The 26,547-nt window shown below is 50.5% G+C and overlaps 1 protein-coding gene across 5 annotated transcripts in view; it reads left to right on the top strand.

Moving 5' to 3' along the window:
- The window catches only part of LOC140403839 (ankyrin repeat and fibronectin type-III domain-containing protein 1-like), a 453,883-nt gene that overhangs the window by 69,701 nt on the left and 357,635 nt on the right, over positions 1-26,547 (top strand). Inside the window, exon 1 of one of the 5 annotated variants that reach the window (XM_072492018.1) lies at positions 17,867-17,973. The exons of the other annotated variants lie outside the window; for them this stretch is intronic. The gene's annotated coding sequence lies outside the window, so the exon portion shown is untranslated. Of the gene's footprint in view, positions 1-17,866; positions 17,974-26,547 lie in introns of those variants that run through there. 5 annotated transcript variants of the gene reach the window in all.

The following is a 26,547-nucleotide window of genomic DNA, read 5'->3' as shown; positions in this document are numbered from 1 at the left end:
CCTCTCCCCCCTTCCCTTCTGAGCAACAGGGACAGACTCTGTGCCAGAAACCTGTACCCCATGTGCGCCACTCTTCCTCCTCCAAGGAAGAGTGGCACACTAGGTTCTTCTCTTTATCCAACTCCAGGGGCGAAATTCTCCGGAAACGGCGCGATGTCCGCCGACTGGCGCCCAAAACGGCGCAAATCAGACGGGCATCGCGCCGCCCCAAAGGTGCGGAATGCTCCGCATTTTTGGGGGCCGAGCCCCAACCTTAAGGGGCTAGGTCGGCGCCGGACGAATTTCCGCCCTGCCAGCTGGCGGAAAAGGCCTTTGGTGCCCCGCCAGCTGGCGCGGAAATTACACAACATAGGGAGGGGGGGGGGGGGGGGGGAGTGGGGGGGGGAGTTGGATAGGGGAGTTGGATTCTCCGACCCGGCGGGGGGGTCGGAGAATCTCGCCCCAGACCTCTTTTTGTATAGTTACAGGATAGCTACAGGAGACGGCCACAATATGAGATGCCCTGGTTGGCTCGTACTGGACTTTGCCACCCAATAGGTCAAGGAACAGAATCACATCTTCAGGGCGCCACAGTCTGTACAATGCAGGATCATGACAGTACATTGCTTTGGTTGTAGCACCTCCTCATCCATGCCTGAGCCACCTCATTAGAGGATAACCCTTACCCCAGCACGCACCATGGAGTCTGGATTTTGACCTGCAGAGGTGAAGCACCTGGGAATGCAGTGTCTGAAAACCTAGAGCTAACCTGCAAGATATTCCTCCTGTAGTCACAGACCAGCTGGACATTCAATGAGTGGAAGCCATTTCTGTTCAAGAATCTGTTTGGTTGGTCAGTCAGTGCCTTGATGGTCATGTGGGTGTAATCAATGGCCCCTGGACATCCATTGATGGTGGTTAGCCCAAATGCCTGCACTGGCCCAATCTTCTCAAATGGATATTTAATAAGGACACGGGAAGCCCACACCACGTAAGAAACAACAAACTTTGGTTGATTTACAACACTGTTATATACAACCCCTGGTTGATCCCTATTGGGTCTCTTCTTGGTCGGTGCCTTATATATATATAGTTGAATGGAGTTCCCCCACCCCTCAGGGTACAGCTGCAGTAAGAGTACTGCCATAGAGGCTGTGAGGCATCAAGTCCAGAGTGCAAAGCTCAAAGACCATTTGCCTGGAAAGACACAGTCTCCTCTAGCACTGACGTTCTGTCATTTTAAGGTAGCAGAACTCCCACCTGTGTTCGCGTCAGCTGCACCCTGACGTGTTCCAGACAGTGCGCATCCCGATTGAAAATTCACATCTGCTCCTCTGAGGCCTGTTGTGAGCTTAGCAAAGAGCTTAACAGTCTGTAAATTGGAAACGTGCAGGTTCCCACGTTTCCCCCTCCCGTCCTCCATTTGAACATCGCACCATATTCCCTGGACAAGATTCATTGATGCTGTCCAGAAACGCGATTTCCTCTGCACACTGAGACCAATTCTCTCTCCTCCCAGTACCGGGAAATTCAGATTGTTATAAAAACTCAACTCTCTTCTTTCAGGAAGGAAACCTCTCATATATTGAATAAGCGAATGACTAGGGAAAGAGTAGGACCGGTCAAGGACAGGGATGGGAAATTGTGTGTGGAGTCTGAAGAGATAGGCGAGATACTAAATGAATATTTTTTGTCAGTATTCACTCAGGAAAAAGATAATGTTGTGGAGGAGAATGCTGAGCCCCAGGCTAATAGAATAGATGGCATTGAGGTACGTAGGGAAGAGGTGTTGGCAATTCTGGACAGGCTTAAAATAGATAAGTCCCCGGGACCTGATGGGATTTATCCTAGGATTCTCTGGGAGGCCAGGGAAGAGATTGCTGGACCTTTGGCTTTGATTTTTATGTCATCATTGGCTACAGGAATAGTGCCAGAGGACTGGAGGACAGCAAATGTGGTCCCTTTGTTCAAAAAGGGGAGCAGAGACAACCCCGGCAACTATAGACCGGTGAGCCTCACGTCTGTAGTGGGTAAAGTCTTGGAGGGGATTATAAGAGACAAGATTTATAATCATCTAGATAGGAATAATATGATCAGGGATAGTCAGCATGGCTTTGTGAAGGGTAGGTCATGCCTCACAAACCTTATTGAGTTCTTTGAGAAGGTGACTGAACAGGTAGATGAGGGTAGAGCAGTTGATGTGGTGTATATGGATTTCAGCAAAGCGTTTGATAAGGTTCCCCACGGTAGGCTAGTGCAGAAAATACGGAGGCTGGGGATTGAGGATGATTTAGAGATGTGGATCAGAAATTGGCTAGCTGAAAGAAGACAGAGTATGGTGGTTGATGGGAAATGTTCAGAATGGAGTACAGTCACAAGTGGAGTACCACAAGGATCTGTTCTGGGGCCGTTGCTGTTTGTCATTTTTATCAATGACCTAGAGGAAGGCGCAGAAGGGTGGGTGAGTAAATTTTCAGACGATACTAAAGTCGGTGGTGTTGTCGATAGTGTGGAAGGATGTAGCAGGTTACAGAGGGATATAGATAAGCTGCAGAGCTGGGCTGTGAGGTGGCAAATGGAGTTCAATGTAGAGAAGTGTGAGGTGATTCACTTTGGAAGGAATAACAGGAATGCGGAATATTTGGCTAATGGTAAAGTTCTTGAAAGTGTGGATGAGCAGAGGGATCTAGGTGCCCATGTACATAGATCCCTGAAAGTTGCCACCCAGGTTGATAGGGTTGTGAAGAAGGCCTATGGAGTGTTGGCCTTTATTGGTAGAGGGATTGAGTTCCGGAGTCGAGAGGTCATGTTGCAGCTGTACAGAACTCTGGTACGGCCGCATTTGGAGTATTGCGTACAGTTCTGGTCACCGCATTATAGGAAGGACGTGGAGGCTTTGGAGCGGGTGCAGAGGAGATTTACCAGGATGTTGCCTGGTATGGAGGGAAAATCTTATGAGGAAAGGCTGATGGACTTGAGGTTGTTTTCGTTGGAGAGAAGAAGGTTAAGAGGAGACTTAATAGAGGCATACAAAATGATCAGGGGGTTGGATAGGGTGGACAGTGAGAGCCTTCTCCCGCGGATGGAAATGGCTGGCACGAGGGGACATAGCTTTAAACTGAGGGGTAATAGATATAGGACAGAGGTCAGAGGTAGGTTCTTTACGCAAAGAGTGGTGAGGCCGTGGAATGCCCTACCTGCTACAGTAGTGAACTCGCCAACATTGAGGGCATTTAAAAGTTTATTGGATAAACATATGGATGATAATGGCATCGTGTAGGTTAGATGGCTTTTGTTTCGGTGCAACATCGTGGGCCGAAGGGCCTGTACTGCGCTGTATTGTTCTATGTTCTATATTTTACTCAGTCTGGCCTACATGACATGTGGCTCAAGTCCCACACCAATGTCATTAACTTTTGATTGCCCCCTGAAGCAGCCTAGAAACTTACTGAGTTCCTTTAAACTGGTATTTAAGGTGACTCACAATAAGAATGAATAAAATAATCTTTCATTAGTTCACCTCTGTCCTTATTTCCACTGTAATTTGTAAAACTCCATCCCACTCCTGCCTCACCATAATGAAAATATGGCAAGTGGGGGGAGAGTTTTCTTAATGGAGAAGGGTTTGACTTCCTGTCTCCTCCATGAAAATCTGGCCCAAGAGGTAGAATTTTAAGTATGATAGCACCTTGCCAGTTCTGCAAAGGGTTATACTCCCCACTCTCCCATTTTGCTGTGGAATGACCCTTTGATGTGACCATCAATTCACGCGAAACCAGGATTAGAAGTAAACTGTGGCTTTAATCAACTAGAACAGTGCCTGCCTGCGACTGGTCTGCTAGTGAGAGCCGCCTACAGGGCTACTGCTCTTTATACCTCCCCTCAAGGGGTGGAGCCAGGGGCGGGGCCCACAAGGCACCAACATGATACATTACAGGTAATACCTTACAATGATCCATAGGTGGAGCCCACATGGGCAACAGCGTGATACAGTTATATACATGGTGAATGGTTACTGCAATACGTTCACCACACCCTTGTGGATTTTCCAGGATCATTCTTGCTTAAACAGCACTGAGTGATTTTAATAAGATATAGGAGGTGGGGGGGGGGGGGGCGGGGGTGCGGAGTTGGATAGGAGGGTAGAGGGTTGTTTGTGAAGTAAGGAAGGGTGAGGGCTGGGAGGCCTGGTTTTTTATTTTCACTGGGACAAAGTCAAGAAGGCATACGGCATGCTTGCTTTCAGCAGCCGGGGCATTGAGTTTAAAAATTGGCAAGTCATGTTGCGGCTTTTTAGGCCGCACTTGGAATATAGGGCGCGGGCGCAAACCTTCGGCCACATTGTGCTCCCGCTTGAGCGCAACCTGGCTGGAGAATGCCGGGAGAGGCCTTCAGCGAGCTTCCCAACAGACTCCATGCCTCCCAGGATTCTCTGAAGTCCCGCGAGGCATCAGAGTCGGAACCCCGCCCCAAATGAGCGGGACCAAATGACGTTCGCGGAAGTAGGTCGTAAACCTACTTTCGACCTACCTGCATGGGATCCAGCGGCCTCCCTCGATTCTTCAGCCTCCCCAGGGAGGCTGCAGCCAGGCCGGTACCGATCAGGGGTGGTCCACTTAAAGGTGGACCAGGTGGAACGGCACCCAACGAATCTCCCGGGACACCGAAGACCCCAGGCTGGTCAGGGTAAGTGCAGGGTGGCTCTCTGGTCCTCCCCCTGGAGCGTGGGCACCTTGGTACTGCCCAGATGGCATCTTGGCACTGCCACCCTGGCACTGCCAAGGTGCCCAGATGGCACTGTCAAGTCAGCAGGAGCACTGTCTGGGTACCAGGGTGGCAGTGCAATGGTGCCCAAGTGCCAGGATGGCATTGCCAAAGGCTAGGGGGTGAGGGAAGCCATGCCCATAAAATGAGGGTGGAGGGGGGGTTTGAAGAGTGGGGGAGTGCAGAGCAGCTGGTGATGGATGGGGGCCCTAGAAAGGAGGCGGTGCGTAAAGGGGCTTGGGGGGCTGAAGAGGGGGTGTCATAGTGGGGTGTCCTCGCTTGGGCAGTGTGGGGTAGTGTCCATGGGTGTGGGGGTGACATTGTCCATGGGTTGGAGGTGGACCCACAAGCTCACTTAGATATTTGGGCACCCTTTCATAATGGTGGCCCGGTCTCTGAGTTCAGCTCCCCAGTGCCATTCAGTGCTAAAAAAAATTCTAAGTGTGGACTAAACCGGTGAGAAACCCTCCACAGCCCAAAATAAATGACTATGTGTCATTTAATAGCGGTGAGGAACTCCTGGGAAAACCCGCCACAAATTAAGTGTGACATTTTTTGGGAGAATCAGATCCATGGTATTCAATTCTGGTCGCCACACTCGCAGGGGGATGTGGAGGCTTTGGAGAGGGTACAGAAGAGGCTTACCAGGATGTTGCCTGGTATGGAGGGCATTCGCTATGAGGAAAGGTTGGATAAACTGTTTGTTCTCACTGGAACAACGGAGGTTGAGGGGAAACCTGATAGAGGTCTACAAGATTATGAGGGGCATGGACAGAGTGGATAGTCAGAAGCTTTTTCCCAGGGTAGAAGAGTCCATTACTAAGGGACATAGGTTTACGGTGCGAGGGGCAAAGTTTAGAGGAGATGTGCGAGGGAAGTTTTTTACACAGAGGGTAGTGGGTGCCTGGAACTCGCTGCCAGAGGAGGTAGTGGAAGCAGGGGCGATAGTGACGTTTAAGGGGCGTCTTGACAAATACATGAATAGGATGGGAATAGAGGGATATGGTCCCCGGAAGGGCAGGGGTTTTTAGTTCAGACAGGCAGCATGGTCGGTGCAGATTTGCAGGTTCGAAGGGCCTGTTACTGTGCTGTAATTTTTTTTGTTCTTTGCACCATGACATGCCTTTAACCAGCCGACCTTGGCAGCCAACAGTCCTGTGACTGCCTCCGACCTCTTTCACGGCTGTGCTGGCTTGACTACATCTGTCACCTGACAATGAAGGTCTTACCATTTGTGGCACTTTCTCCCGAGGCAGGGGGGCTGAGTCAGTCATTTTCCAAACTCCCATTACCCACCTGAGTGAAGAAAATGCATCCTCCCTGAAGCAGCTACCATTCATACACACATTCTGCTGCCTCATAAATTGTAATATCCTGACACCATCAGTTTCATTCAACTGCTGAATTTTAATGGCCTAATTTAATCCATATGTTACCCTCCATCATACAGAATGCATTCTCATAATACAAAGATAGGAACAGGAACATTAAGCTATTTCCCTATTACATTGGACACTACCCTGCACACTTGAGATAAAGAAAGAAGAATTTAACAGACCCAGAGTAGATACTGGGAGGCAGGGGAGATGTAAAATCAGCTGGGTTGGTGGGGGTGCTAATTTACCAGCAAGATACATAGAACATAGAACAGTACAGCACCGTACAGGCCCTTCGGCCCACAATGTTGTGCTGACCATTTGTCCTAATCTAAGATCAATCTAAGCTACACCCCTTCAATTTACTGCTGTCCATGTGCCTGTCCAAGAGTTGCTTAAATGTCCCTAATGACTCTGACTCCACCACCTCTGCTGGCAATGCATTCCACACACCCACCACTCTCTGTGTAAAGAACCGACCTCTGACATCTCCCCTATACCTTCCTCCAATCACCTTAAAATTATGTCCCCTCGTGACAGCCATTTCCACCCTGGGGAAAAGTCTCTGGCTATCCACACTCTCCATGCCTCTCATCACCTTGTACACCTCTATCAAGTCACCTCTCTGCCTTCTTCGCTCCAGTGAGAAAAGCCCTAGCTCCCTCAACCTTTCTTCATAAGACATGCCCTCCAGTCCAAGCAGCATCCTGGTGAATCTCCTCTGCACCCTCTCCAAAGCATCCACATCCTTCCTATAATGAGGTGACCAGTACTGGACACAATATTCCAAATGTGGTCTAACCAGGGTTTTATAAAGCTGCAGCAAAACTTTGCGGCTCTTAAACTCAATCCCCCCATTAATGAAAGCCAACACACCATACGCCTTCTTAACAACCCTATCAACCTGGGTGGCAACTTTGAGGAATCTATGTACGTGGATCCCAAGATCCGTCTGTTCCTCCACACGTCCAAGAATCCTGCCTTTAGCTTTGTATTCAGCATTCAAATTCAACCTTCCAAAATGAATCACTTCACATTTATCTAGGTTGAACTCCATCTGCCACTTCTCAGCCCAGCTCTGCATCCTGTCAATGTCCTGTTGTAACCTGCAACAGCCTCGACACTATCTAAAACTCCACCAACCTTCGTGCCATCGGCAGACTTACTAACCAACCCTTCCACTTCCTCATCCAAGTCATTTATAAAAAACACAAAGAGCAGAGGTCCCAGAGCAGATCTCTGCGGGACACTACTGGTCACCGACCTCCAGGCGGAATACTTTCCATCCACTACCACTCACTGTCTTCTTTCGGCCAGCCAATTCTGTATCCAGACAGCCAAATTTCCCTATATCCCATGCCCCCTGACTTTCTGAATGAGCCTACCATGGGGAACCTTATCAAATGTCTTACTGAAATCCATATACACCACATCCACTGCCTGACCTTCATCAGTGTGTCTTGTCACATCCTCAAAGAATTCAATGAGGGACTTCCGGTTGCGGCGATGCGGAGCTAAGCCGCACATTTCGGCAGCTCCCGCTATCACGGACTTTTGGGCTCTCCAGAGGAGCCCCAACGGAAATTTTTTGATTGAATCCCATGTGGGAAGGTGAAGTAAGGTCCCCCTTACGTTGTAAGACAGGGATTAGCGGTGGAGCGTCGGAGAAAGAGGCTTTGGAGCAGCGGCAAAAACGAGGGGGAAAAAACAAGATGGCGGAGGGCGGAGATCGAGCAGCATGGGGGCCGGACCAGCAGGAATTCCTCAGGCGCTGTGTGGAGGAGCTTAAAAAGGAGGTGCTGGCGCTAATGCTGTTGGCGATCGAGGATCTGAAGGAGACCCAGAAGGCCCAGGCGGTGGAGCTCCGTTAGGTGAGGGATAAAACTAATGAGAAAGAGGACGATATCCTGGGCCTGGCGGTAAAGATGGAGGCGCACGAGGCGGTGCACAGGAGGTGGGCCGAGAGACTCGAGGTCCTGGAGAACAGTCGAGGAGGAAGAATCTCCGGATTCTGGGTCTCCCCGAAGGAGTGGAGGGAGCTGATGCCGGGGCATACGTGAGTACGATGCTCCATTCGCTGATGGGTGCGGAGGTCTCTCCGAGCCCCCTGGAGCTGGAAGGAGCTCACTGGGTCCTGGTGAGGAGACCCAGGGCTGATGAGCCGCCAAGGGCGATAGTGGCGAGGTTCCATCGCTTTGCGGACAAAGAAAGTGCCCTGAGATGGGCCAAGAAGGTGCGGAGCAGTAGATGGGAGAATGCGGTGATCCGAGTCTACCAGGACTGAAGCGCGGAGGTGGCAAAGAGGAGAGCTGGCTTCAACCGGGCCAAGGCGGTGCTGCATAAAAAAAGAGTCAAGTCCGGAATGCTGCAGCCTGCGCGACTGTGGTTCACTTATCAGGACCGACACCACTATTTGGAAACACCAGACCTTTATCCAAACGGAAAAATTGGACTTGAACTGAGGGGCTGTGGTTGTGGGGGGGATGTTGACTGTATACGGGGTTGTAAATATGGGTAAAGAATGTTTCATGGGTGGGATGATGGATGGGGATGGGGGAAGAGTTCTTGTTAAATTTTTTTCTGTTGACGAGATAGTGGGAAATGTGGGCGTCGATGCTGGAGAGAGGTGAGACTCGGGGATGGGGGAACTGGGATAAGGCCGCAACAGGAGCTGCGCCACAGAGGGCGGGGCTGGCTCAGGAAAGCACGGGCTTTTTCCCGCGCTAGGGCGGGGGGGGATGGAGGAAGGTAAGGAGGAGGAGAGACTCCCACACGGGGAGATCAACGGGAAGGCGGGGGAAGCCGGGGTCAGCAGAAGTCAGCTGACTCACGGAAGTAGTATGGGGGGAGCAAAAGAGCTAGATGCGGATCTAGCGGGGAGGGGGGAGGGAAGGGGGGGAGGGGTGACAATAGGGTTACTGCTGCACTGGCTGAGGGGGAACTGAAAATGTAAGAGGTGGCCGGGGCGGGGGTTCCCCGTCTGGGGGACTGGAGGGTGCGGGAGGCGCGGGCACGGGACTGGCCTAAGATAGGAGATGGCTAGTCGGCCCGGGGGGGGGTAGCCCCCCAATCCGGCTGATCACGTGGAATGTGAGAGGCCTAAACGGGCCGGTTAAGAGGGCCCGAGTGTTCGCGCACCTAAAGGGACTGAAGGCAGACGTGGTCATGCTTCAGGAGATGCATCTGAAGGTGGCAGACCAGGTCAGGTTAAGGAAGGGATGGGTAGGACAGGTGTTCCATTCGGGGCTGGATGCGAAGAATAGAGGGGTGACAATACTGGTGGGGAAGCGGGTGTCGTTTGAGGCCAAGAACATGTAGCGGACAATGGAGGCCAATACGTGATGGTGAGCGGTAGGTTGCACGGGACGGAGGTGGTATTGGTAAATGTATACGCCCCGAACTGGGACGATGCTGGATTCATGAAACGGATGTTGGGGCGTATTCCAGACTTGGAGGTAGGGAGCTTGATAATGGGTGGGGATTTCAACACGGTGTTGGATCCAGCATTAGATCGTTCCAGATCTAGAATGGGGAAGAGGCCGGCGGCGGCCAAAGTGCTCAGGGGGTTTATGGATCAGATGGGGGGAGTAGATCCGTGGAGATTTGCCAGGCCTTTGGCCAGAGAATTTTCTTTTTTCTCCCATGTACATAAAGCCGGATAGATTTTTTTGTTTTGGGCAAGGCATTGATCCCGAAAGTGGAGGGAACGGAGTATTCGGCCATAGCCATTTCAGATCACGCCCCGCATTGGGTGGAGCTAGAGCTGGGGGAGGAGAAGGACCAACGCCCGTTGTGGTGGTTGGATGTGGGACTGCTGGCAGACGAGGAAGTGTGCGGGAGGGTGCGGGGGTGCATCGAAGGGTATCTGGAGGCCAATGACAACGGGGAGGTGCAGGTGGGAGTAGTATGGGAGGCACTGAAGGCGGTGGTCAGGGGAGAGTTAATATCCATCAGGGCTCATAGGATAAAGAGAGAGGGCAGGGAAAGGGAGAGGTTAGTGGGGGAGATTTTAAGGGTGGACAGGAGATACGCAGAGGCTTCTGATGAGGGACTACTCAGGGAGAGACAAAGTCTCCAGACGGAGTTCGACCTGTTGACCACAGGGAAGGCAGAGGCACAGTGGAGGAAGGCACAGGGGGCGATATATGAATATGGGGAGAAGGCGAGTCGGATGCTGGCACATCAGCTCCGTAAGAGGATGGCAGCGAGGGAAATAGGTGGAATCAAGGATGGCAAGGGAACTACGGTGCGGAGTGCGTGAAAGTGAATGAGGCATTTAAGGCCTTTTACGAGGAGCTGTACAGGTCCCAGCCCCCAGGGGGAAAAGAGGGGATGCGACGATTCTTGGACCAACTGGGGTTCCCGAGGGTGGAGGAGCAGGAGGTGGCTGGTTTGGGGGCGCCCATTGGGGTGGAGGAGCTGGTTAAAGGACTGGGGAGCATGCAGGCAGGGAAGGCCCCGGGGCCGGATGGGTTCCCGGTGGAGTTCTATAGGAAGTATGTAGACCTGTTAGCCCCGTTGCTGGTAAGGACCTTCAATGAAGCAAGGGGGGGGGGGACCCTGCCCCCGACAATGTCGGAGGCGACAATCTCTTTGATCTTGAAGCGGGATAAAGACCCACTGCAATGCGGGTCGTATAGACCGATCTCGCTCCTCAACGTAGATGCTAAGTTGCTGGCAAAAATGTTGGCTACGAGGATTGAGGACTGTGTCCCGGGGGTGATTCACGAGGACCAGACGGGATTCGTAAAGGGTAGGCAGCTAAATACCAATGTGCGAAGGCTCCTAAATGTGATAATGATGCCATCGGTGGAGGGAGAGGCAGAGATAGTGGCAGCTATGGACGCGGAGAAGGCCTTTGACTGAGTAGAGTGAGAGTATCTCTGGGAAGTGTTGAGGAGGTTTGGGTTCGGTGGAGGGTTTATTAGTTGGGTTAAACTCCTGTACAGAGCCCCGGTGGCGAGTGTGGTCACGAACCGGCGGAGGTCGGAGTATTTCCGGCTGTACCGAGGGACGAGGCAGGGGTGCCCCCTGTCCCCCCTGCTGTTTGCATTAGCAATTGAGCCTTTGGCCATGGCGTTAAGGGAGTCGGGGAAATGGAAGGGGGTGGTCCGAGGGGGAGAGGAACATCGAGTGTCGCTGTACGCAGACGACTTGTTGCTGTATGTGGAGGATCCAGTGGAGGGGATGGTTGAGGTCATGCAGATCCTAAGGGAGTTTGGAGACTTCTCGGGCTATAAGCTCAATGTGGGAAAGAGTGAGCTCTTTGTGGTGCAGCCGGGGGATCAGGGAAGAGGGATAGACGACCTACCGTTGAGGAGGGCGGAAAGGAGCTTTCGATACTTGGGGATTCAGGTAGCTAGGAGCTGGGGGGCACTGCACAAACTTAATTTGACGCGGCTGGTGGAACAGATGGAGGAGGACTTTAAAAGGTGGGACATGTTGCCACTCTCGCTGGCGGGCAGGGTACAGTCGATTAAAATGGTGGTTCTCCCGAGGTTTCTTTTTGTATTCCAATGCCTCCCAATTGTGATTACCAAGGCCTTCTTTAAGAGGGTAAGCAGGAGCATTATGGGATTTGTGTGGGTGAGCAAGACCCCGAGGGTAAGGAGGGGGTTCCTGGAGCATAGCAGAGATAGAGTAGGATTGGCGTTGCCGAATCTGGGTGGCTACTACTGGGCAGCCAACGTGGCGATGATCCGTAAGTGGGTGATGGAGGGAGAGGGGGCGGCGTGGAAGAGGTTGGAGATGGCGTCCTGCAAAGGAACGAGCCTGGGGGCGCTGGTGATGGCACCGCTGCCACTCTCGCCGACAAGGTACACCACGAGCCCGGTGGTGGCGGCAACATTAAAGATCTGGGGGCAGTGGAGACGACATAGGGGAGCGATGGGAGCCTCGGTGTGGTCCCCGATCAGGAATAACCATCGGTTTGTCCCAGGAAGGATGGACGGGGGGGTTTCAGAGCTGGCATCGGGCAGGGATTAGAAGAATGGGGGACCTGTTCATCGATGGGACGTTTGCGAGCTTAGGGGCGCTGGAGGAGAAATTTGGACTACCCCCGGGAAATGCTTTCAGGTACATGCAAGTGAGGGCATTTGTGAGGTGGCAGGTGAGGGAATTCCCACTGCTCCTGGCACAGGGGATTCAAGACAGGGTGATTTCGGGCGTATGGGTCGGGGAGGGCAAGGTGTTGGCGATATACCAGGAGATGAAAGAAGAGGGGGAGGCTTTGGTAGAGGAGCTGAAAGATAAATGGGAAGAGGAGCTAGGGGAGAAGTTTGAGGAGGGGCTGTGGGCTGATGCCCTAAGTAGGGTTAATTCCTCTTCCTCGTGTGTCAGGCTCAGCCTGATACAGTTTAAGGTAGTTCACAGAGCGCATATGACGGGGGCGAGGCTGAGCAGGTTCTTTGGGGTGGAGGACAGATGTGGGAGGTGCTCAGGAAGCCCGGCGAACCATGTCCATATGTTTTGGTCATGCCCGGCACTGGAAGGGTTCTGGAGGGGAGTTGCGGGAACAGTATCTAAGGTGGTGAATGTTCGGGTCAAGACAAGCTGGGGGCTAGCACTATTTGGAGTAGTGGACGAGCCGGGAGTGCAGGAGGCGAAAGAGGCCGGCATTCTGGCCTTTGCGTCCCTAGTAGCCTTGCGAAGGATCTTGTTAATGTGGAAAGAGGCGAAGCCCCCCAGCGTGGAGGCCTGGATAAATGATATGGCTGGGTTTATCAAGTTGGAGAGGATAAAGTTTGCCTTGAGGGGGCCTGCGCAGGGGTTCTGCAGGCGGTGGCAACCATTCCTAGACTATCTCGTGTTAGATGAAGGTCGGACAGCAGCAGCAGCAACCCAGGGGGGAGGAGGGGGGGGGAACATCTTTCTTGGGGGGGGGAGGAGGGAGGGAGGGGGAAGGGGGGCCTTTCTGGGGGGCATTTGAGCAAGAAAATACATGAATGATCCGGGAAACTGATATGTACGGGAGGAATCCAATGTACAAAGTTCTGTATCATATTGACTTGCCATGTTCATGTCTTGCTATGCAAGCTTTCTTTCTTTCGCGTTACGGGGGGGGGGGGGGGGGGGGGGGGGGGAGGGGGGGGGGTTGCTTTGTATGGTTGAAAATTTTGTAAAAAATTCTTAATAAACATTTTTTTTTAAAAAGAATTCAATGAGGCTTGTGAGGCATGACCTGCCCCTCACAACGCCATGCTGTCTATTTTCAATCAAACCATGTTTTTCCAAATAATCATAAATCCTATCTCTCAGAATCCTTTCCAGTATTTTGCTCACCACAGACGTAAGATTGACTGGTCTGTAATTCCCAGGGATTTCCCTATTCCCTTTCTTGAACAGGGGAACAACATTTGCCTCCCTCCAATCATCCGGTACTACTCCAGTGGAGAATGAGGTCGCAAAAGTAATCGCCAACAGCGTAGCAATCTCTTCCCTCGCTTCACATAGTAACCTTGGGTATATCCTGTCAACCTTGGGTATATCCCGTCTGGCCCAGGGGACTTATCTATCCTGATGCTTTTCAAAATTTCCAGCACATCCTCCTTCTTAATATCAACCTGTTTGAATCTATTAACCTGGTTCACACTGTTCTCTCTAGTGAATACTGAAGCAAAATATTCATTTAGGGCCTCTCCTACCTCCTCAGACTCTAGGCACAAGTTCTCTCCACTATCCCTGATCGGCCCTACTCTCACTCTGATCATCCTCTTATTTCTCACATAAGTGTAGAACGCTTGGGGTTTCTCCTAATCCTTCCCGCCAGGGCTTTTTCATGCCCCATTCTCGCTCTCCTAACTCCATTTTTCAGTTCCTTCCTGGCTACCTTGTAGCCCTCTAGAGCCAAGCCAGATCCTTGCTTCCTCAACCTTACGTAAGCTTCCTTCTTCCTCTTGACTAGAAGCACCACTTCTCTTGTCATCCAAGGCTCCTTCACCTACCCATTCCTCCCTTGTCTCAGTGGGACAAAACTATCCAGCACTCGCAGCAAGTGCCCCTTCAACAACCAGGGATATCAATGCAGGAGTTCCTCAGGGGATTGTTCTCGGCCCAACCATCTTCAGCTGCTTCATCAATCAGATTCCTTCCATCAGAAGTTTAGGATTGGGAATGTTCACTGATGAGTGCACAATGTACAGCACCATTCATGACTCCTCAGACACTGAAGAGGTCCGTGTCAAAATGGAACAAGAGTTGGGCAATATCCAGACTTGGGCTGACAAGCGGCACATAACATTTGGGCCAGGCATAGAAACTAGCAGCGGAAGTGGGCAATTCAGCCCCCGAGCCCACTCCGCCATTCAATACGATCGTAGTTGATCTCCTCTCAGCCTCAACTCCACTTTTCTGCCAGTTCTCCATAACCCTTCAATCCATTAAAAATCTGTCTATCTGCTCAATGTCCCGGCAACCATGCCCTCTGAGATAATGAATTCCACAAATTGATCTTCTCCAACAAGAGAGAATCTTAACTATCACCCCTTGACATTCAATGGCACAACGTCACTGACTACCCCACTATCAACAACCTGAAGAACCAGAAACTGAACTGGACTAGCCAGATAAACACTGTGATCAAAGCAGATCAAAGGCTAGGAATTCTGTGGTGAGCAACTCACTTCCTGACCCCCAAAGCCTGTCCACCATCGACAAAGCACAAGCCAGGAGTGCGATGGGATACCCTCCCCTTGCTGTGCCAACAACACTCAAGAAGCTAGACACAATCCAGGACAAAGCAGCCCCACTTGATTGGCATCCCTTCCACAAATATTCACTCCATCCACCACCGACTCACTATGGCAGCCATGTGTGCCACCTGCAAGATTCACGGCAGGAACTCACCAAGGCTCCTTAGTCAGCACCTTCCAAACCCATGACCATTACCATCTAGAGGACAAGGGCAGCAGGTACCTGGTAAAACCACCGCCTGAAGGTTCCCCTCCAAGCCACTTACCCATCCTGAGTTGGAAATATATCGGCCATTCCTTCACTGCCACTGGGTCAAAATCCTGGAACTCTGTCCCTAACAGCACTGTGAGTGTACCTACATCCACCACATGGACTGCAGCAATTCAAGAAGGCAGCTCACCACACCTTCTCAAGGGAAATTAGGATGGGCAATAAACGTTGGCCTAGCCAGCGAAACCCACATCACATAAATGAATTAAAAAACATGGCATCCTACCTACGATGTCCTCCAAGTGAAAGGGAGAGGTGTAAGCAGCCACAGATGAGAACAAAAGAGAAGAAAGGAGAAGCAGCAGGATAGAGTGATCATATACTATGGTGTATTCTTTGCACCAATAGAGGAGAGCAGTTAGTAATGTGTTTATTGTCTTGCCCACAGCATGTCTTCCTATACAGATAACTTTTATCTTCAGTGTTTTTTCCATTGTACCCAGCTCTAACATCAAGGAAGATGGTGGTGCGTTCCCTCGCTGGTGGGTCAACAATTAGGGGGTAAGAGTCGCAGACTAAGGGCCTGGCCATTTAGGACTGAGATAAGGGGCTGGATTCTCCGTTTTTGGGACTATGTCCCCACGGCGTCGTAAAAACTGTGGCCTTTCATGACAGAAAAACTGGTGTGAAAGGGCCACATATTCATAGCCCTGCAGGGGGCTGGCAGTGACCCCTTGGGAAGCTCGCAGCTTTAGCTGCAGATACAGGCCCTCGCACTTCCGGGTCAGAGGCCGCGCATGCGCACGGTGGCGCCCTCCAGCTGCTGCACCTCCATGACGGACTTAGATCACGGAGCTGGACCTTCCAAATAGTGCCTCTGATCGGCCGTGTGCCCGACCCAGACCGCCCGCCCAAAATTAGACCAGTACCATATAAGGCCCCCCCTGCCCTCGACCCGCCCCCGACTACGTCCACAGCCGCCACGCAAGTACGCCGCTTTTCGGGGCCCGGGGAATCGGCGTGTGTCCCGAATTCGTCTGCGGAAATGGATTCTCTGCCCCGGCGCCGGCTGCGATTTCTTCAAAGCATTTCTTCAGCCAATCAATCGCTTGGTAATGTGGGGCGAGATTCTCCACTCCCGCGCCGGTTGGGAGAATCGCCTGAGCCGCCAAAATTTCCCAGGACGCCGGTCCGATGCCCTCCCGCGATTCTCCCAAGCGGCGGGAACGGCCCGGTCGGGTTTCGCGAGCCGCAGGCCGGAGAATCGCCGGAGACACCCAAAATGGCGATTCTCCGGCACCCCCGCTATTCTCAGGCCCGGATGGGCCGAGCGGCCAGGCCAAAACGGCGGGTTCCCCCCGGCGCCATCCACACCTGGTCGCTGCCGTCATGAACGGTGCGTGAACGCTGGGGGGGCAGCCTGCAGGGGGGGCGAGGGGGGATCCTGCACCGGGGGGGGTACCTCAAATGTGGGGTGGCCCGCGATCGGTGCCCACCGATTGTCGGGCCGTCCTCTCTGAAGGAGGACCTCCTTCCTTCCGCTGCCCCGCAAGATCCGTCCCCCATCTTCTTGCGGGGCGGACTTAGAGAGGACGGCAACCACGCATGCGCGGATGATGCCCGTTATGCGGCGCCGGCCGCGTCATCTATGCGGCGCCGCCTTGACGCGCGCGACAAGGCCTGGCGCGGGTAGATGACGCGGCCCCGATCCTGGCCCATTGTCAGGGCCTGAATCGGTCGGGATCGGGGCCGTTTCGCGCCGTCGTGAACCTCGTCGTGAACTTGAATATTGCTGAAAAGAGCGACATAAATTGTAATCGTTTGAAATCTGGGGCTTTTGCATTCATCCTGACGGGTGCAACATGGCAACATGTCTCGCTTTTCAGCAATGTGAATTTTTGGAATTCTCTGCCGCAGAAAGCTGTGGATGTTCAGCCGCTAAGCATATTCAAGTCAGAGATTGACAGATTGTTGAATACTGAAGGAATTAAGGGATATGGGAATAATGCGGAGGTGGATCAGCAATCATCTTATTGAATGGCGGAGCAAGTTCAAGGGGCTGAATGGCCAGTTCCTGCTGCTTTTAGGTTAGACGGGCCTGGTTGGTGGAGGCTTGGAAGGCCGAAGGGCCTATTCCTGTGCTGTACTTTTATTTGTCCTTTGTTCTATTCCCCAGTCCTTCTCTGAGCTGACTCCACTGTACAAGTTTAAAAATGTGAGAAAAACCAGAATGAGTCAGGCTTCATGAGAATTGGGATGTGCCGTCAACATTTTATCAGTATTATTTGGGATTGTAAAGTTGTCACAATTGCCCTTGATGGCTCATTTGGTTATAATGGTGAGCCCATATGCATCAGCTCAACATGATACCCATTTTACCAAAAGTGTCCACAATTTCAAATTGACACTGGACTGGCAAATGTAGCTTTACATCTCCACCAGATCCATCACTGTGTTGCCAAAAGAATAATATGGATTAATAAACACTGCCAACTTGATTTTGATTTGCTTTATTGTCACATGTACAGTGAAAAGTATTGTTCTGCGTACAGTCCAGACAGATTGTTCCATACATGAAAAACATTGGACATACGATAGGTACACAATGTAAATACACAGACATCGACTGGAAGACAATTAGGCTGACCTTGTATGGTTACTAGCCTTGTGGGGACAATAGTAATTGTTTATTTTAGAATTCAAACTTCCTCTCAAACATAACATGCCTTTTCACTGATTTAGTCAGTGTTTAGTATGTGGCCTCCTACGTAATTCTACACTTTTTGCGAAAAGCTTGCAGGCTTCCTGCTTCAACCCCCCTCTGCTTCACTGAAAGCAGGAAACTGTACTTTACTGTGACGCTGTTGGCTCTACTCGGGGCTGTGTTGCTCACCTGTCAGGCTCCACATTTCAAACCGGGCTGCTGGAAGTAACTCTGAATGGCAGAATACCGGTAGGTCCTCCGTTCTGTGGATGGAGTATTCCTTCTGATTTTATTTCCTTTTAAAGTTAGCATTTGTTCTAGCATCGTGGCGTGATTGATAGCTGTTCAAGCACAATAGCAAACACCCAGTACTAAATTGAAAATGTGAAGTACTACAACGATTCAGCTGGCTCCCAGTTCTGTCAGCTCCATAAAGCTGGTCGGGGTGGGCGAATGTGCAGGGTGCGAGAAAGAGAGCGGCTTCTATGGTTTTGTATTTGAAAAGCAGCAATATACTGAATGTTGTACTGCCGTGACTGTGATGTCGGAGTAGACAGTCAGGGGCATTTTTCTAGATTTCCTGTGTAAGCACCTAATTATCTGACAGACCTTGATGAATATATAGATGTACATAAATATTTTCTACATTCTGCTAACAGGGTTATGTGCCACGGTGGTATAGATACTGACTCCTCAGAGTGAGGTGCTAACGTCAAACAATGACATTTAGGAAAGCTACAAAAGTCAGTGCACTCTAATAGAAGTAACTGGTGGAAGATATAGGGCGACTCTTACTCTTTTCTTAGGGAAATGGTCAAGAGGGAGACAAAGTTTCTTGCTAAAATAATTCCACGAGAGGCTGTGGTTCATAATCACTGTGCTTTACGAATTATGCAATCAATTACAGTACAGAAGGCGGCTGGCTGTTCAGTGCTTGAAACAATGCCGGTTCTTTCAAAGAACCATCCAATTAATCCCACTCCCCTGGTCTTTTCCGATGGAAATTTCCTTTTCAAGTATTTATCCAATTCCCTTTTGAAAGGTATGATTGAATCTGCTTCCATTGCCCTTTCAGACAGTGTATTTTAGATCATAACAGCTCACGGGGGGAAAAAATTATATTCATCTCCCAGCGAGATATACTTTTTAATTACCTTAATACTGTATTCTCTGGTTACCAGCCCTTCTTCCAGTGGAAACAGTTTCTTCCTCTCTACTCAATAAAAACCTTTTCATAATTTAGAATCCCTCTATTTCCTCTTTACCTTTCCTGTTTTAAGGAGAACAACCCCACCTGTGTTGAGACACAGACTGGGAGGATGATTTTCCTCTGTAGAGTCACCTGGGTGAAATATAAAAAATGTGCACCAAGATCGCATGAGTGCAGTGGGATCTGTCTGACTGTGCATCCATTCTGGATGTAAGTCAGGCTAACGGATACTCTCCCACTCAAATTTTGTTCTGCTCAGGGATGCTTAATATGGTGAAGAGCGAAGCCATCTACTTAGAGATGCAGCGTGAGATTGGGAAAGTGCTCCCATACTCTCAACATGACCTCCCCCTGTCTGCACTTGACATCCAGTTCTCATCAGGTGCTGGACTCAAGGGAAATCTGGCAACAGACGGCAAGTCCCCACGGAGCAAGGTCAGTTATATAATTCATGGGCAGGATGTTCCTCATCTGTAGTGCCACCTTTCTGGGATAATAAGAGGTGCAAAAGGAACATTGGGATGGGAGTTGCGTAACCAGATCCCAGCATGTTTCTGTGGCAGGAGCAATCTTTTGTGTCACCTAGGCCAAGAGTTGGAGATAGAACAAAGAACCTTACAGTAAGAAGTCTTACACCAGGTTAAAGCCCAACAGGTTTGTTTCGATGTCACTAGCTTTCGGTATCCGAAAGCTAGTGACATCGAAACAAACCTGTTGGACTTTAACCTGGTGTTGTAAGACTTCTTACTGTGCTCACCCCAGTCCAACGCCGGCATCTCCACATCAAGAACCTTACAGCACAGGAACAGGCCCTTCGGCCCACCAATCCTGCGCCGATCCAGATTCCTTATTTAGACCTACTGCTTATTGCCCAAACGATCTGTATCCCTCCATTCCCCGCCCGTTCATGTGTCCATCAAGAAACATCTTAATCATTGCTATTGTGCGTGCACCACCTGGAAAAACTTTCCCTGTACATCTCCCCTAAACGTTTCCGCTCTGGCCTTGAACCTGTGCCCCCTTGTAATTGAGTCTTCCACCCTCGGAAAAACCTTCTGACTATTCATCCTGTACCGAGAGGTGGGATGGACGTCCCTCAATGGGGTCTTTTCATCATTACTTTATAGGTAACATCACCAAGGCAGCAACAGTTTTTACATTATCCAAGTTTGATCCATCCAGAGGTCACCCCACGATCAGCAAACCCCCACCCAAGACCAGATGAGCCCAGCAACAGCAGCGAGAGGAAGTCTGGCCCTACCAGCAGGGTGGAAAATTCCAGCCTATTTTGCAACCATCGTTGAAGAGCCTTGGCTAACTCACTTTCTCTCTGTCTCTCCCTCTGAGGCTGCATGGGTGAAGATTCACCCAGATAGCAGGAGATTAAATGCATCCGAGGTGGGGATGAATCCACAGAATTCTCAGAGAGCATGCATTGGAGGTGCACCTACCTGATACCAGGACCAAAAGGGTTAACTTATTGGAAAGGATTCCATAGACTCAACATCTATTCTCTTGAATACAGGAGATTAAGGCACAATATAGTTGGAGTGTTTAAGATGATTAAAAGAGTTGGTCAAGATAGAGAGAAATGTATTTCCTCTCAGGGCTGGTAGGGGGGTCGGGGGTGCGGGGGTGCAGGGCTGGAGGTAGACCAGAAAAAGGGGGCATAACCTTAAAATTAGAATTAGGTTGTTCAGGCGTGACGTCAAGATAAGCACCTCCTCATACATAGGGTAGTGGAACCCTGGAACTCTTTCACCCCCGCCGCCCCAAAGAACTGTTGGAACTGGGAGTCAATTGAAAAGTTCAGGGGCTGGATTCTCCGTCCTGCAGTGCCCGATTTCTGGTTCAGCATGCCGGCGGGATGCTCCATTCCACCGGCTGGTCAATGGGGTTTCCCATTGTGGGGCAGCCCCACGCCATCGGGAAACCCCCGGGCTGCCAGCAAAACGGAGCTTCCCGACGGCGGAGAATCCGGCCCGAGAAGTGGGATTGATAGATTTTTGATAGGCAAGGGCATCAAGGGATGTGGAACCATAAATTACAGATCACCCATAATTCAATCAATGACAGAACAGGTTTGTGGGGCTGATTGGCCTTCTCCAGTCTTATGCACCGAGAAGGTAGGCAGGGTTTTAATCAGTAAGGGGACCAAGAGTTCTGGAGACAAGGTGGGAAAGTGGAGTTGAGGATTATGTCAGATCAGCCATGACCTGATTGAATGGCGGAGCAAACACGATGGGCTGCATGGCCTACCTCCGCTCCTATGTCTCTAGGTCTAAAACAAATTGCCTCGACTTTGGTGCAAGTAATTGTTGGTATTTAGTTAGCTGTTTCCCCCAGATGGGGCAGGAGAGTCAGCGATCCGAGGAAGGGGGAATCTGAGCATGGCCTTGTTGAAGATGGTTTTCTATGGTTGCATATAATTCTTGGAACAGGGGTAGTAGCGTCAACGTGCGCCCACCTTTGTCATGGTTGACCAGTGAGCTCTCGATATGGGTGAGAAAAGTAGGAAAATTATCCATTTCCTAGCACTAACCCTTCTCATTTTGATAAGGCATTCACAATATGCAGGAATTAGCATCCCATTGTGAAGCAATGTTTTCCGTGGCAGGCATGAGTCAGTCAGTAAAAACAAACGCGTACACGATTTGAGCCAAGATTACAGGCAAAACAAAAAAATGTAAATTATCTTCAAATTAAGGGGGTGGGACCCATCTTGAGAGACGAGAGAGGTTAAATCTCCTGTGTTACAAATCTCAACACAAAAGGGGTAGCCAATCAAATTGTAGAGTTATTTCAAAAACTTAAAGAGCAAAAAATGGAATACTTATTCCATGGCAATGTTATCTAAGGGTGTTATTCTGTTAATTTTATTTATATTTCTAATAACTCCCTCTTTCTCCTCCACATGGTGCAATGATGTGGGGACTAATACCAATCCCACCCACATTCTGTATGCCATTAATTTTCCACTTCCTGTCCACCCCTCGCTTCAATCAGCATGCAGATATACGGTAGATCTATGTGGAAAAACGGCTTTGATTGTAAACATGTTTTATTCTGAAACGCACTGCCTAAAAGGCTTGTAGACGGAGATTTAATAACAACTTTCACAGAGAACAGGTTAACACTTGAAATGGGAAAAGGAAAATTGCAGAGCTGTGGGAGAAGAACAGGAGAGTGGGATGAATTAATAGTTGCAAAGTCAAAGAACAAGAACAAAGAACAGTACAGCACAGGAACAGGCCCTTCGGCTCTCCAAGCCTGTACCGGTCATGATACCACCTTTGGCCAAAATTCTCAGCTCTTCCCTGTGCCGTATCCCTCTATACCCGTCCTCCATGTGTTTGTCAAGATGTTTTTTGAGCGCCGTTAATGTATCTGCTTCCACAACCTTCCCTGGCAACGCGTTCAGCACCCTCTGCGTAAAACACTTGCCTCACACATCTCCTCTAAACTTTGCCCCACAATCTTAAACCTATGCCCCCTGCTGACTGACCCCACCATCCTGGGAAAGAGTGCCTGCCCATTCCCTCTATCCATTCCCCTCATAACCTTGTAGACTTCAATCGGGTCGCCTCTCAACCTCCGTCTTTCTAATGAAAACAATCCGAGTCTATTCAGCCTCTCCACATAGCTAACATCCTCCGGACCAGGTAACATCCTCCTCTGCACCCTCTCCAAAGCCTCCACATCTTTCTGGTAGTGTGGCAACCAGAATTGTGCGCAATATTCCCAAGTGCGGCCTTACCAAAGTTCTAAACATCAATAACATTGGGCACGTGCCAAAATTGGGAGAAGCTGCCGCTCAAACCTCAAGCAATAGCAGGTCAATCTCAGCATCATCCCTTTTAGCCACCTCAGGTGCCCTCCATCACCATCCCCGGATGTGGCCCCGTCCCAATGCATGACCCACCAGAGACGCCAAAATACATGCTTCTCCGTTGGTGGGATTCTCTGCACGGCCCACATGCACCCATGCCCACACATTTCCGACGGCTTGGGGGGGGCCTACAATGGGAAACCCCATTGGCCAACTGCGGGAATGGACGATCCCGCTGTCAGGGGTGTCAGCACCGTGCCAGAAAACGGTGCTGGTGGGACAGAGAATCCTGCGCATGGCACACGGTCAGCCGGGGGTGGGGGGTTGCGGTTCGCTCTGTGAGTTCTCAATATTGACTCTGGATCTCACAAACGCTCAAGGCATCAGGTCAAACATGGGCCAACAATCCTCCTGCTGATTACCACCAGTCGCCATCTCTCAGCTGATGAATCAGCACTCCTCCTTGTTACCTACAACTCGGAAGAAGTATTGAGAGTAGCAAGATCAGCAGCAGAATTCTATTCCACCAGAGTGTACCATAGAATCCCTACAATGCAGAAGGAGGCCCACTGAGCCTGCACTTGACCCTCTGAAGGAGCACCCGACCTAGGTCCACTCCCCCACCTGATCCCCACCCAAGGCCGGAATTGAACCCAGGTCCCTGGCAGTGAGGCAGCAGTGCTAGCCACTGTGCCATCCATGTTACCTCATGGTCTGGCATACCTCTCACTCTACCATTATCATCAAGCCAGGAGACCAAGTTTGTTTCAGTAAGGAATGTATGAGAAAATGTCAGGGGCAGCGCCAGGCATACATAAAAATTAAGTGCCAACTAAGAGGAGGCAGTGACAGAGTGGCAGTGTTACTGGACTAGTAACCCAGACACCCAGGATAATACTCTGGGGACCCGGTTTGAATCCCACCTTGGCAGATGGTGAAATTTGAATTCAATAAAAATCTGGAATTAAAAGTCCAATGATGACCATGAAACCATTGTTGATTTATGGAAAAATCATCTGGTTCACTAATGTCCTAAACACCTGGTCTGGCCTACATGTGACTCCAGATCCACAGCAATGTGATTGACTTAAAATAATGCCATTCAGTTCGAGGGCAATTAGGGACTGGCAACAAATGTTGGCCTTGCCTGCAATGCCCACATCCCATGAAAGAATAAAGAAATCTGATGAAACTATAATGTAGAGTTACATGCATGTTAAACGGCAGAAACAGCCATCAAGGTGAAGTGATATCAAGAAACAGCGGAGTGCAAACGTTATGGACTGTGACAATATCATGTCTCTAGAGCTGAAGAATCAGCCTTACCTCCAGCCAAGATGGCCCAGTACTGCGGCAACACTGACACTAAATTGTCTATATTTGGCCTGTCTACAAAATGAAGGAAAATCAGACCCAGTCAATTAATGAATCATCAGCAAAGTCGTGGAAGGTGGTTCAACAGTGCTATTAAGTGGCACTTGCTCATTAATAAGATGCTCACTGATGCAGGGTTTGTTCCACCAGGGACATTCTGCTCCTGACCCTTGGTTAAAATGTGGGCAAAGGAGCTGAATTCCAGAGGGCAGCACGGTAGCATTGTGGATAGCACAATTGCTTCACAGCTCCAGGGTCCCAGGTTCGATTCCGGCTTGGGTCACTGTCTGTGCGGACTCTGCACATCCTCCCAGTGTGTGCGTGGGTCTCCTCCGGGTGCTCCGGTTTCCTCCCACAGTCCAAAGATGTGCAGGTTAGGTGGATTGGCCATGATAAATTGTCCTTAGTGTCCAAAATTGCCCTTAGTGTTGGGTGGGGTTACTGGGTTATGGGGATACGGTGGAGGTGTTGATCTTGGGTAGGGTGCTCTTTCCAAGAGCTGGTGCAGACTCGATGGGCCGAATGGCCTCCTTCTGCACTGTAAATTCTATGAGACTATATAATAATCTATGATAAAAGGTGAGGAATTGGCTACCTTGATGAGATCAAGGAAAATTTGACTGAATGTGGCATTAAGGAGCCCTCGTAAAGTTTAAGTCAGTGAATCAGAGGGAAAATTCTCTACTGGCTTAAATCATACCTGACACACAGGAAGATGGCTGTAATTGTTGGAGGTCTATTATCTTAGCCCCAGAACATTGCTGCAGAGGTTTCTCAGGATAGTGTCCTAGGCCCAAGCATCTTCAGCCGTTTCATCAATGAACTTCCCTCTACTATAAGGCCAGAAAAGGGGATGTTCACTGCTCACTGCATAATGTTCAGTACCATTCATGACTGCTCAGACACTGAAGCAGTCCATATCCACAGACAGCAAGACCTGGACAATATTCAGGCTTGGGCTATAAGTGGGAGTAACATTCGTGCCACACAAGTGGCAGGCATTGAGCCATCTCTGAAAAGAGAAATCAAAGCACTTCCCCTTGACATTCAGCAGCATGGTGAACCACCAACAACTGAGCAGCTTGCTAGGCTGTTTCGAAGGTGAATTGAGAGGCAACCACATTGGTATAGGTCTGGAGTCAGATGTACGCCACACCAGGTAAGGACAGTAGATTTGCTCCCCGAAGAGCAATGGTGAACCAGATAGGTTTATACGGCAATCTGGTAATTTTGTGGTCATCATTTCTGAGACTAGCTTTGTATTCCAGATTTATTAAACCAAATTTTCACCAGCAGCAATTGTAGGATTTGAACTCATGGGCATGAATCAGCGCCTTGCGCCCATCGCGGAGCCAGGCATGATGGGTGAATCCTGCGAGAGCCCCAAATTGTGCCGGGGGCCGGGCCAGTCGCAAGTCACCCGACTCGTTCTGCCCGGCACGATCTGGATCTCGCCCTTGCTGGGCATGATCCAGATCAGTATATTTAAATGAGCATACCCAAGCGCCTCTTTCACTCGGTGTCCGGGAGTAAATGCCCATGCCTGCTAGACATTTGACCAGGCGCCATTTAGCACTGGTTTCCACAAACGTGAACCAAGTGTGAAGGCACCTGGGGGGTGGAATCTCACAGGCCATTAGAGACCCCTGGGTGGTCGGAGACAGGGCAGGGCTGTACCCTGGCACATCCCCTGGCATCCGGGTACCTTGGTACTGCCAGCTTGGCGCTGCCAGGGATCAGGCCTGGGGGGGGGGGTCTTGCCCATTAGCGGGGGCATGAGGGAGGGGGGGGGGAGTCCCAGGGACTAATAGAATGTTTGGGGTTGAAGGGGCGGAGTCCTGAAAGTGATGGCCTGAAGGGGGGTGAGGGGGGGGTGGGGGGAAAGAGGCGTGCAGTGATCGGGGCCGCCGGTCAAAACGGTGCCCTTTCTGAGAGGAACTTGAAATTGACTAAAGTGTGGACTCACCGGGAAGAAACACCCCAAGGCCCAAAAAACAGGCAAAGTGCCGGCGAATCTTGGTGCTGCAGACACCGAGCAACAACCCACCAAACCTGCCCGAAATTGGACTTTGTTTCAGTCCACTGAATCGCGCCCCATGTCTTTGGAGCTTTAATCAGACCTTGCCGTTATTTGTCCAGTACACTTATCACTGTGCTACCATTCCCAAGTGACCAATGATCACCCTGCCAGTGACCCTGACACCCATGAATGAACAAAGGACTGTTCAGAGATCCAGCACAGGGGACGATGGGCCGAATGACCTCCTAAATGTGCTGGAAGATTGTGTGTGATGGTGAGTTTAGCTCTTTCAGCCAGCTAGCAGTGAACTTTGCTGCATGTTCGTTTGAAGATTCCTGCAAAGTTGGGAGCCTCGTGAGCCAGGATTCCCATGTGTTTTCAGTTGCCTGT

This window comes from Scyliorhinus torazame, chromosome 29 (assembly GCF_047496885.1).
Source record: "Scyliorhinus torazame isolate Kashiwa2021f chromosome 29, sScyTor2.1, whole genome shotgun sequence".
NCBI lineage: Eukaryota > Metazoa > Chordata > Chondrichthyes > Carcharhiniformes > Scyliorhinidae > Scyliorhinus > Scyliorhinus torazame.
This window is presented reverse-complemented; position numbering and strand designations above follow the sequence as displayed.